Source organism: Tamandua tetradactyla, chromosome 4, assembly GCF_023851605.1.
Source record: "Tamandua tetradactyla isolate mTamTet1 chromosome 4, mTamTet1.pri, whole genome shotgun sequence".
Classification (NCBI taxonomy): domain Eukaryota; kingdom Metazoa; phylum Chordata; class Mammalia; order Pilosa; family Myrmecophagidae; genus Tamandua; species Tamandua tetradactyla.
This window is the reverse complement of record NC_135330.1, coordinates 151,014,255-151,027,241: the sequence shown is the minus strand read 5'-3', so window position 1 is coordinate 151,027,241 and position 12,987 is coordinate 151,014,255. Positions and strand designations below refer to the sequence as shown.

Below are 12,987 nucleotides of genomic sequence, written 5' to 3'. Positions count from 1 at the left end.
AATTACCCCCAAATGTAATTTACAAAAATCCACTCAGAATATTAATCAGGAGTGAAACAAAGATTTTGAATAGCTCCCAAGAATAATATAATTTCATAAGAAATATTTTGAAAATCAAAGACAAGTAGAAATAAACACCACACACAATTATATCTACTCACACTAAATGTAAAACAAAGCCTGGAAAGGAAAGATGAACTAGAATATTTTAAAAAGAATACAATGATATTCCTAATAATTAATATGATTAGTTGGAATAAAATAGAAAAAGCAGAGTGAGCAAGGGAAACTGTATTAAAAATGATTACAGAAGATTTTCAAGATTTTTTAAAAAAAATCATAATTAAGCAATTTACAAAGCTTACAGGAAAAATAAAAACATGTCCAAACCTGAAATAACAAAGTGCCAAAAGGGAAATACAAAACTTTAAAAAAAAAACAACCAGAAACAAAAGATGGAATATATTCCCAAAATATTCTACTGATACAGATTTCCCATTAGTAAAATATACATTCCTGCAAGCAATGTAATTATATTTTAAAAATCCTCAATAAAATAACTTTTGACCTAGGATTATCTCCTTTGCTCAGTTAACATCTGAGAATCAGAATAAAACTGAATATCTTCTCAGATCAAGACTAAGAATGTTTGCAACTAACATATCGCTTCTTACAAAATTAATTAGTGATAAATTTTAATTAAACATAATTTGAACCTTATAGAATGGAGTAGAGAGAAAAAAGAATGGTCAGTGGTCTGGCTTTTTGATTCCTAATACATCTGGAGATTTCACAGAAATAGATAAGGATCGTATGACAAATCTTTACTGGAGTAAGAAAGGGCTGCAGAGAAAGACTGCAGGGGGGAATAGCAGAAGACAGCTCACTAGAGCTAGGACAGTAAAAATAAAAAGAGTGATTTTGACGTGCGCCACTCTCTAGAACTGATGATAACCTGCTGTTTTACACTTTTACACAGGAAAACAGCAGGTCCAATGCAATTTTCAGAAAATTGAGTTACATGAGAATAGAGCCGAAATTAGTTTTTGTAGAGAGTGAGTAGGGCACATCCAGTTAGTTAATCGTGGTCGCAAATAGCCTCTCGGGGTTTTGCTTCCTGTGGTTTCGGTGCTCATCTCACTCAGACAGCTTCTTAAGAGAGTGTCGCCAGAGCACTGCAGAGAGAGTAGCGCTGGAAGCTCTCTTCCACAAACTATGTCCTCTACTATGCTATGGAGAGGATTGTAGAGGTCTCGGAACTTAGGCCTCGGAATTTTCCCTACGCCACTCTTTTTTGTCACGACCTGAGCCAACTAATTGCCAAGGTATCTAGAACCCACAGATAAAAGTAAACACCATACAATTTCAGTCACTGCCAAAGGAAAAAAAGCCGGCAGACTTCTTTGCCAAACTGGCATCCATTCTCTGCCCTTCTCTGCCATGTAACCCGAAGAAAAGAGCCACAGACTGCATCACCACAACCTCTTAACTTCAGGCTTTGAATAAAGTTCTGCTAGTGGGAGAGAGATCTGTTTACTTCCCACTAATATAAAAATGCCTCCTTGGGGGTAAAATTCAAATAGGTTTATTTCCCATTGTAAAAAATAGTAATTCCCTAAACTGAGAATTGTTCTTTAAAACAACCCACTGTAGCTGCAGATGTGACCTGGCCCTTTCAGCACTGCTCTGTGGGATCAGGTCTCAGGGAAGAAAAAGAAAAGTGATGAAATCCTGATTTACCGCTTTTGCTATGAAAGATAAACTCTCCTTCATCTCTGATTCAGTCATCTTATTACTTTAGCAAATGTGATAAGATTTTAAGTTGGCAGGCTAACCTCAAATCTCAAAATCATTGCAGTTCTTGACAGCAAGGACAAAAACGCAGGTATAGTAACACACGTTTATACATCTTTTTTAATGAAGATGCTATTTGTCTTTGTTTCTGTTTCATTTGCACCAATGATGTGATAATAATGATAAATAAAATTCTAGCATCTTGAGACAAATCAAATCAGTATCACAAAATTGATGAAGTAATTATCATTATATACCTCACCACCATGAAATCACACTAGGAAAAAAAAACACACACATCACCAATATCGCAAAATTACCACTAATCATGTATTATAAATCATTTATATATATATATATATATATATATATATATATATATATATGTATATGTAACCTATTAGTAATATATAAAGTCTACTTTTCTTTTGGTAACTGCATATTTCTCAATTTCTGTGGATTTTTCATAGCTTATTTAGCCAGTATCCAACTATGTATATTTCCAGTTATTATTTAAATGTGTTTCATTTTTTAGTATTAGAAATCATGTTTCAGGGCGGGCCACGGTGGCTCAGCAGGCAAGAATGCTTACCTGCCGTGCCTGAGGACCCGGGTTCGATTCCCGGTGCCTGCCCATGTAAAAAAAAAAAAAAATCATGTTTCAATTAAAATCATTATGCATATGTGATTTTACATATTTGTCAATTATTTTGAGGGAGATGCAACCCTAAAATTGGGATTAATATATTTAAAAGTAAATGCTATCCTAGAATATAGTAAGCAAATAATCAAAAGATATTTTGAGGGATGGGAGAAAAAATATGAAAATATTAAACTTTAACATCAGGTAATCCCCTGATACTGTGTTAAATATCGGGGACACCCAAATGAATAAGCCAAGCCCTTGAAGCTTACTCTTGTGAGGCTTATGCAGGTAGTGGAGAAGTTTAGCTTACCTATAGGTATACCTGAGATTTACTTCTGGAGGAACTCTGTTGTTGCTCAGATGTGGCCTCATTCTCTCTAAGCCCAATTTTGTAGGTGAAATCATTGCCCTTCCCCTTACATGGGACATTGCATCCAGGGGTGAAGGTCTCCCTGGCGATGTGGAAGATGACTCCCAGGGGCGAGTCTGGCCCTGGAACCATGGGATCAATTCCATCCTGACCAAAAGGGGGAAAAGAAGTATAACTAATAAAGTATCAATGGCTGAGAGAGTTTAAATAGAGCTAAGAGGATACTCTGGAGGTCACTCTTACACAAGCTTCAGTTAAACTTTGCTGCCTATCATAATTTGCCAAACTCCAACCAAAACCATTCCAGCCAATCCTAAGGAACACTTAGGGCAATATGTAAGATTCTGCAAAGGTTCCATGCACTAGAGTAACTTTCCAGAAACCTGCAACCTCCAGATGGGTACCTGGGCCAAATAAGTCCTGAAACCGAGAAGGCCCAGCCTCTCCAGGACATCAGATAGTTCCATCTCCCTACCCCATATTATTGACAGCCTCTTCCAACATGAAAAAGCTAGAATGGCCATAGCCCTCATACCCATAAAAAGTAGGGTAGAAAAATCAAAGTTGATGGTGGAGTTTAACAGAGAAGGTGAAGTTTAACAAACAAATATGATTGCTGAATCATTAAATTGTTATTTCTTTAGTTTCTAAAGAAACTGCAGCTGTACTTTAGAGCAGCTAGAAATAAAAACCTAAAATTATGGAATTGTAAGCCATACCAAACTCTGAAATCTGTTCTACAACAAATTGTTGTTCTGTGCTTTGAAATTTATTGCTTTTGTGTATATATGTTATTTATCACACACACACAAATTTAAAAGTCGGTTGTAATGATAAAAAAAATTTATTCCTTCTAGCCTCCACATTCTGGAGCAGCTAGAAGGAAAAATCTGAGAGGATGGTATGGTAGCCCATGACAAACTCTGTGATGTGTCCTATGACTACTTGTTAAAGAGTGCTCTGAAAATTATTGCTTTTTTTCTTTCTTTGCTTTGTGTATATGTTATATTATACAATAAAAAAAAGTTAAAAAAAAAAAAGTAAATGCCAGTGGAATTTTATAGATGTTGTCAAATGACCTACCATAAAGGTTGCATTCCCACCGACAATGTCTGAATTATCTCTTTCCTACACTTGCACAACAGAATATATTATATATTATGAAAGTACTAGAATTTTATAAACTGATCAGAGAAAGGTGGTATTTCAGTGTAATTTAATTATTGATTTCCCTTTTTAAAAAATTTCCTTCCTTTCAAACACTGTCTCTCATCTTCCCTCATCTCTACTCCATATAACATAATTATTTTGACTTTTGAGAAGCGTTCCTGCTTTTTCTTCAATATTTTTAACCTTCTTTCTTTCCCCCACCTTGTTTCTATTCACAGATTAATATGGACATTCTTAAGTTATCACGTAATTTGTTTTTTAAACCACAGAGAGTTCCTACATGTATGCAATTCTCATATGATGTTTTTAAAATGTGTAAAACAGTAGTATAATATACAAATTTCATTGCAAACTAAAGTGTGATATTACACTAATTTCTTACAAATGGACCCATTTTCCCCCTAATACTCCATCCTACTGCTTTAAGTAATCTCTTGATTTACTTGAATAAATTTTCAAGAAATTTCCTCAGTTTTTATATGTTTGAATGATTATTTTCCTGCTATAAAACACCATTGAAAGACTGGTTAAAAATACAAATTTTAAGATAATTTTTCTACCTAGTGAGCATAGTTATATTGCTTTTCATCATCTAGTAGTACTGATAAAGTTTATTATATCAATTCCATATGTGCACACTTTTTGGTCCTTAAATTTATCATTTAAACCAGATTTAATATCTTACTGGCATCCTCATTCATTAATGAGTTAAGTGAAATCTTTGATACATGTTCAGTTTATATTTTCATGAGTGTCAGGCTTTTATTTTTTGAAAATTGTATTTAACAATAACTGCATATGTGGATTGGAAACAATTTTTGGAATAGTTCCTATATGACATGGCAGAGAATTTGAGCAAGATTGTAAAACTTTATACAATCAAAATATGATTTATGTTTTATTAAATACAATTTTAATTAAACAAAATTTCAAAAGTTATTAGATCTCATATACAAACAGTGAGCAAAAGAAAAATTTCTCTTCCCTATATGTTTTAGATGCCATGTTTTCTCTCGGTGATATTTTGTAAAATAAAAATGAATTTTTAAACTCTCAGTAGTAACTGACATTATATTTTTTATTACCTGAAAGGTATATTTTATTCTCTCTTTCGAAGTAAAGTTTGGAGGAAGTCAGAAATTGTTTTCTAGGTCATAAGTGACTCAGTAGTTACATATCTAATATCTACGATTATTATTTAGGAAATTGTCATAAATAGGCTAAAGAAATAGTAAAGCACTTACGTATATCAATTATATTTTATTACAACAACATAATGTACATGGTTCTCTTATAATATCCTATTTATATAAATGTTTCAATTAATAGCATATTTAATTTTTAAGAAGGACCTTGATATCTAGATTTACAACAATTTATTTTAATACTCTGAAATTATGAATCACTCAGGGAATCTCTGGCAAACCTTTTGTTTTTTACTTTTCATTAAAACCTTAAGTGCAATTCACATGTGCATGGTAAAGATAGAGTGTTTTTTATTTTGGCTGATTCTCATATTATCACTGGATCAGGTTATTTCACTGCAGCAGAAAATTTCACCCAGAGGATATTAAGCATCAACTGCTTCTCTGGCTTAGGTTAAGAATATTAAACCTAACATATTTTTTTGTAACTAATAGTGAGTTTTCTCAGTATATGTGACAATCTGAATTAAATTTGGGCCTTTATGTATGAAATTATACCAATAATTATACAAATAATTAAAATTACTGAGGAAGACTAGCCCATTAACACAGGATCTGTATAACTTACTGTTTTATCATCTATACTGGTGACAGGTTGTGGAAACTTCCACGTAACAGGAAATGGAAAGGGATTAATGAAGAAAATGATGAAAGCATTAATGAAAACTGGACTATAGATTTGAGTTTAAGATCTAAAAGTCAATACATTTGGCCTAATTAGAATAAACCTCATAGACTAAGGGAACTCTGTGAAAGTTCAAAGTTTACTGAGATTTTCATCATATCTTTCACACGAAATGTAAAAAAAAAATGGATAAGGAGTGTTAAAAATATTAATAGAAAAAAAGAAGACATTATAAGGGGTGGAATAATCATTTTGTATACTGATCACAAATATGTTAAAAAATCCTAAGCATAAGAATAATATTTATAGTAATAACTTCTTTTTACATACCATATAGCTAGAACTGTGTTATTTACTTTGGTCTGATTTTCATACCCTAGACCTTCTCTTCTGTCTTCATTATTATCCTTTTACAACTCAAAAGAGGATTTTGAGTTTTATTTTTATTTTTGTTTTACAACTCAAAAAAGGATTTACATATAAGGATTTTGCAGGTATATAAACTACAACTCAAAAAGTACTTACAGATGAGGATTTACAGATGAAAATTCACAAGTTCAACAGAGGTCATGGCTAGTATAGAGTCAAGCAAGTAATAAAAGACCAATTTGATTGCAAAAATCCAAAGATTTTATCTTGTTTTAGTTTCATAGAATTGTGTCATTTTTCCATATGCTTGTTGAGTGATATAGTGACCTATGTTTAGTGGGCACTCAAAGCATCTTGGCTTATTGAATTCAAGGAAAGTATAATTAATATTTCTTCTTGACCAATAAACTGACCTATTGAAACTATAAAATACTCATGTGGTAATATTTGAGAATTGCTATGCAATTATGAAATAATAGTAATCTGTGGAATCGATATTGTGCTTAGATTCTAGGAATTTCAAAATTCTTTGAACCCAATCAAAAAGAAACTTTCCTTCACTACTCTGAAAGATATATTGAATTCTGATTTTAGCTAGCATCAAATACTTGAGTATTTAAAAATTTTAATGGATAGAATTTTACAGTATACATTACTTTGTAACTTTTTGCACAAAATTTTATTTTTGAAAAAACTTATTTGCAAGTTTTTTCATGTAGCAGAAACTCATTCTTATTGCTGTAAAATATTTCACTGAGCAGGTAATATGAAATTTATTCTTTCTACTATTACAAGGCCTTCCCGTAATCCATAGTTATGGTTATTTTGAATAGTGCTGCTGTGGATATTCTTGCACATGCTCCTTTGCTCATTTGTATTAAATTTCTATTAGGTATGTATCTAGCAAATAGAATTGCTGTATCACACTTCACTTTGTTATATATTCCCAAATTTCCATAGTAAGTGTACTAATCTACATGCACAAAAACACTCTTGTGATGGATTGAACTCTAGTCTTGTTTGGACATGTTATTGGTCTTTGTCCTCATTTTGGTGGGTGTGGACCTATGGTAAATATAGAGCTCTTCAAGATATTGCTTCAGTTAAGGAATGGCACACATGAATCAAATTGGGCTTTAATCCAGATAACTGCAATCCTTTATAAGCAGAATTAAAAAACAGACAGAGAGAAGCCATGGGAAGCAGACAAAAACATGAAGTCAATTGAACTGGAAAAAAAGTCATGAGGTGCATTGCCTCATGTGACCCCCAAAATTGCCAGCCAGCCAAAAGAAGATCCCGGGAGGGAGCAAGCCTTTTAGACTTTGAACTATGAACCAATAAATTGCTGTTGTTACGCCAACCCTTTTATGTAGTTTGTTTTAGCAGCTAGGGAATGAAATCTATAAATTGTATTTGATTCATTTTAACTCAACCCTTGGTATAATCTTTTAAATTTACACTAGATTTATTCTTGTACTAATGTTATTGATGTTGTTAAGAATTAATGTTGTTTCATTTTTTAAATAAAATTTATGTTTTAGAAAAGTTTTAGATTAAAAAAAAAACAAAAACCAAAAAAAGAATAAAACACAGAGTTTCCATTTATACCAAATCCAGTTTCCCCTATTATTAATATCTTATATTACATAATTACATTGCATAATTATGGAATATTTTATAATTAATCACCAAAATAGGTACAATATTACTAACTAAGGTTAATAATTTATTGAGATTTCTTTAGTTTTTACTACATGTGCTTTTATTATCAATTCAGGATCACATCCAAGATAACACATTCATTTTGTCATCCGGGCTTCTTAAACTCTTGTCTGTAGCAGATTCTCAGACTTTTCTTATTTTGATGACAAGGACAGTTTTGTGCAGTACTCGCCAAGTAGAATGTCAGAATTTTTCTCTATTCCTAGTTTGCTGAGACATTTTATCATGGTGTTTTATTTTGGCTAATGCCTTTTATACATTAAATAATATAATCCACAAATTTTCTTCTTTAACTTGTAAATATGGTGGATTCTTTTGGTTGATTTTCAAATGATGAAGTGACCCTGCATACTTGGAGTAAATCCCGCTTGATCATATATAGAAGTCTTTTTATATGTTCTTGGATTTAACTCTTGGATGCAATTAATATTTTGTCACATTGTTTTGCATCTGTTTCTGCCAGATCTTGTTTTATAGTTTCTTAGTTGTAGAGATTTTTCCTGGTTTTTCGTGTTATGATTATGCTGGTCTTGTAGACTGAGTTAAGAAGTGTTCCCTCTTTTTCTGTTTTCTGGAAGGATTTGTGTGGCACTGTCACAATGTCTTCCTTAAATGTATGATAGGATTTAATGGTATACACATCCGGGCTTGGTGCTTTCTTTTCCCGGAAGTTATAATTCAATTCGTTTAATAGATTTAGACCTATTGAGATGTTCTATTCTTAATGTGTGAGTTTGAATAGACTGTGAATTTCCAAGGAGTGCACATTCATCTAAATTATCGAATTTGTAGGCATGGAGTTGTTCAGGGTATTTCTTTTTATTATACTCAGTAAACATGGAATGACATTGGCAACTAGTTTCTTATCTCTTTTATGTTTTTAGTTTGAATAAAGGTTTATCAATTTTATTGATCTTCTAAAAGAATTAGCTTTTGGATCTGCTCAGTTTCTCTATTTTCCCATTCTCAATTAAAAAAAAATTCTGCTCTAATTACCTTTCTTAGGCTTTCTTTTTTTAAATAATTTTTATTGACAAACCTCCACACACATCCATTCCATATATCGTGTACAATCATTGGCTCATAATATCATCATATAGTTGTGTATTCATCATGGTGATCATATTTTAGAACACTTACATCACTCCAGGAAAAGAAATAAAAAGATAAAAAATTCATACAAATCATACTCCTTGCCCTTCTCGCCTATTGACAACTAGTATTTCCATCTACCCAATTTATTTTACTCCTCATCTCTCCTATTATTTATTTATTATTCATATTTTTTTTTACTCATCTGTCCATACCCTGGATAAAAGGAGCATCAGACACAGGGTTTACAAAATCACACAGTCCACACTGCAAAAGTTGTATTTTATGCATTTGTCTTCAAGAATCTTGGCTACTGGAACATGCTCAACAGTTTCAGGTACTTCCCTCCAACCACCTCAGTACACCATAAACTAAAATTTGATATCTATATAATGCATAAGAATAATCTGCAGAATAACCACTTGACTCTGTTTGAAATCTCTCAGCCACTGAAACTTATATATATATATTTTTTTTTTTGGGGGGGGTGCATGGTACGGGAATCAAACCTGACTCTCCTGCATGGAAAGCAGGTATTCTAACCACTGAAATACCCGTGGACCCTGAAACTTTACTTCGTCTCATTTCTTTCTTCTCCCTTTTGATCCAGAGGGCTTTCTCAATCCCTTGATGCTGGATCCCAGTTCATCCTGGGAGTTCTGTTCCATGTTACCAGGGGGACTTACACCCCTAGAAGTCATGTCTCACGTGGTAGGGGAGGAGGGCAGTGAGCGCACTTGCCTAGCTGGCTTAGAGAGAGAGCTTAGGCTTTCCTTGAGGTTAAATCACTCTTCTTTTTCTAGTTCTAAGCACTGTTTTTGCTGCATCCCACAGATTTTGATATTGTATTTTCATTTGCACCTGTTCACACACACACACACACACACACACACACAAACACACACATAAAATTTCCCTTGAGACTTCATCCTTGAATCACGTGTTAATTAGGAGTGTATTGCTTAATCTCCAAGTATTTGAAGATTGTCCAGTTAACTTTCTGTTATTAACTTCTAGTTTAATTCCATTATGGTCTGAGAACATACTTTGCATGATTTCTATTTTTGAATTTGTTGAGGTGTGTTTATGCCACATTATGAGGTCTACCTTGATGAACGTTCATGCAAGCTATGAGAAGAATGTAAATTCTTTTGTCACTTAGGGGAGGATACTATAAAGATCAATTAGATTATTGATGTAGTACCATTCAGGTCAATTATATCTATATTGATTTTCCAAGTGCCGATCAATCAACCCTTGCTTTCTTCTGATTAGCATTAGCATGGAATACCTTTCTCCATATCTTTTCTTTCAACCATCAAATTTTTAATACTGAAATGGGTTTCTTGTAGGTCATTATGACCCTATTATGATCTCATGTTAACTAATTCCATTTGCAATGACACTTTTTCAGAATAAGGTCAAATTCACAGATATAAGAGTTAGAATTTCAACATATCTTTTTAGGAAACACGATTCAAACTTGAACACATATTATTCACATTTAAAGTGATTACTAATATACTTAGATAATGTCTAACATGTTTGTTACTGTTTCCTATTCATTGAAATTGTTCTTAGTCAACTTTTTACTTGTTTCTGCTTTCTCTGGTTTTAAGTGAGCATTTTTATATTATCCTGCCTCATGTCCTCTCTTAGCACATCAATTTTCCTCTTTTTATTTTTTTTTATTGTCCTAGAGTTTGCAATATGCAATTTTAAGCAATGTAATTGCATTTTCAAATAAAAATAAATACATAAGCATGCAAACAAAATCAAAACACAAAAAGCAACACTTGCCTCTCTTCACTGAAATGTGAACTATACTGACACCTTTGTCAAAAATCATGTGACGTATATGTGGGTAACATCTGGACTTGCTAACCTGTTTCATTATTATGTGCACAACTCTGATTGCCTCATAGCAAATTTTGAAATTAAGTGTAACCCCTCCAACTTTGTCCCTTTATTTTCAAACTATTTCTGTCTTAACTAGATCTTTTACATTTCAACGTAATTTTGCAAAATAACTTGTCATTTTCTACAAACATGCTGTTTTTCATTATGAATGTTCAGAATTCATAGATCAATTAGCATTTTATTTAAGTTTTTAACAATATTGAGATGTGCTATTCGTAAACAATTCTCTCTCCATCTATTTTGTTTATAAATAATTTTTGCAATAATTTTTCACTAACTTTTTTGTATATATTCTGTTAAACTTATCAAAATAAGTTAAAATTATCAAAGTAACATAACTTTTAAGGATACTGCAAATGACATTATTTTTTAATTTTTATTTTTATTGTTTTCTCCTAGGAAATTAAAATATTATTTTGTTTCATATATTGACTTTGTATTCTGTGAACTTGATAAAGTAATGACTGCATTCTAATGGGTCATCAATGTTTTCTCTGTAACTTTAGAGTCTTTTCCATTCTGGATGCCCCTTTTTTTTAACTTTGTATTCTGATTTCAGCTGTATGACTACTGATAAATGTTTAATAGAACAGGCAGCAATAGATATTCTTATTTTTCTATTTCAGAGAAAATAAATTTAGTTTTTCTACTATGAAATACAATGATTATAAGATTGGAATATTTAAGCTTTATTTTTTCTAGACATTTTTCCTTCACTTTCCATTTTCCTTTACTTTTTTTTTAACAACAAATCAATCAAACATTTTATTTAAAATGATTTGAACTTCGTGGGTTTTTTAATGAAATATATAAAAAAAAAAAAGACAAATTTCCCCTAAGAGAAGAAATGATACAGTGAAGAGGCCTCAAAATAGTCATGTAATTATGGTAAAGTATAACTGCTACAGGCAAATGGAAGCATAAGATCTAAAGAGAATTAAGACATTTGCTGTATTTTATGTTCAATTTAAAAATCATGTTCCGTTTAGTGAGGGAAAGTATACATCCTTCATATAATGTTGGTGAGGCTTGAAATATGTGCGGTCACTTGCAAAAAAATTTAAAAATGGCTATCAAATAAAAATTTACAAACTTACAAATTTTTTTAAATTGGGATATTTTAGATTTACAAAATTTGCAAATATAGGACATAATTTTATCAGTCTTCAATACTCTTCCCCTAATGTTAATAATTTATGTAACATTGGTACATTCACTGAAATTAAATATATATATATATGAACAATATTATTAACAAAATTACAGATTTAGTTACATTTCACAGTTCGTTTTCTAACTGTTTTCTCTTTTAAGACATAGTCCAAGCTATAGCATAAAATTAAGTTATCGTGTTTCTTTGGTCTCTTCTAATCTGTGAGTTTCACAAACTTTCCTTGTGTTTTCATGACCTTGACAATTTTGAAAATACTTATGAAATATTTTTAAAAATATTCTTTAGCTTGAGTTTGTTTAAGTTTTCTGATAATTAGACTGCAATGATAGATTTTGGTGACAACTACAAATTTGAAGTTCCCTTCTTGTTACATCATATCAAGGGATATATGATATCAATAGGACATAACACATGATGTTAAAAATGTACCACTTGGTTTCTCTCAGTTTTTGCCATGTGATAATTATTGTTTGTTTTTTTTTTCTTGCATCCTCTAATTTTTGCAAGTTTGTCAATAAGTCCTACCCACAATCATTGGGAGGGAAATGAAGCTGCAGCTACTAAAGGGAAAATATTTTCATAAATTATTTGAAATTATTCTGTAAGGAAAATTGTTTCCATTTTCCATTATTTCTTTATTTCTTCAATTATTTATTTATGTTAGTATATACCTATGGATATACAATTTAATTTGGGGTCATTATCCATTACTATCATTATTTAGCTTGGTCAAATTTTTCAGTATTGTCAATGGGAGCTCTTCAAGCTTGGCTCCTAGTGTTCTTTTGACATGTCCTGTCATTTAAAAAATCTTCTTCCTCTATTAAGACTCTACCAGTCTTATTTTTATTCTAACCCTGAAATCAGTAATTGTTTCAAGGAACTTGGTTCTTTTTA

The 12,987-nt window shown here is 31.7% G+C and overlaps 1 long non-coding RNA gene across 1 annotated transcript in view; it reads left to right on the top strand.

The window, feature by feature from the left end:
- The first annotated feature begins 1,638 nt into the window (after positions 1 to 1,638).
- Positions 1,639 to 12,987, top strand: part of LOC143679440 (uncharacterized) — a 30,584-nt gene continuing 19,235 nt past the window's right edge. The window contains exon 1 of the long non-coding RNA XR_013173767.1: positions 1,639 to 1,885. This is a non-coding gene — a long non-coding RNA (uncharacterized LOC143679440). The remainder of the gene's footprint in view (positions 1,886 to 12,987) is intronic.